This window comes from Lates calcarifer, linkage group LG13, assembly GCF_001640805.2.
Source record: "Lates calcarifer isolate ASB-BC8 linkage group LG13, TLL_Latcal_v3, whole genome shotgun sequence".
NCBI classification, from domain to species: domain Eukaryota; kingdom Metazoa; phylum Chordata; class Actinopteri; family Centropomidae; genus Lates; species Lates calcarifer.
This window is the reverse complement of record NC_066845.1, coordinates 105,001-105,363: the sequence shown is the minus strand read 5'-3', so window position 1 is coordinate 105,363 and position 363 is coordinate 105,001.

Sequence of the window (363 nt, the reverse complement as noted above, 5' to 3'; positions counted from 1 at the left end):
CAAAAAATGACTGAAGCTAAACATCCTTGATTTTTATCGGACCGCAGCGAGAAGCAGTTTGACCTTCGGATCAGAGGATGATTATGTTTGACAGGCAGTTCTGACACAGTATCAGCCACCAGCTGCTTAAAGCCCATTTACAACACTATTTCGGGAAATTCATCACATTTTAATTCAAATTTGATTAAATAAAACGGTTTCCTTCTTATGTACGCCTTAAATCGTGCCCGAAAATGCGTCACATATTGATCTTTGTTCATGCTATCTATGATGCTTTGGAGACGTTGTTCTGACTTCTAAGAAACGGGATTCAATCTCCTCTCACAGCGCTTTTTCAATATTACTAATGTATATTCTATTGGC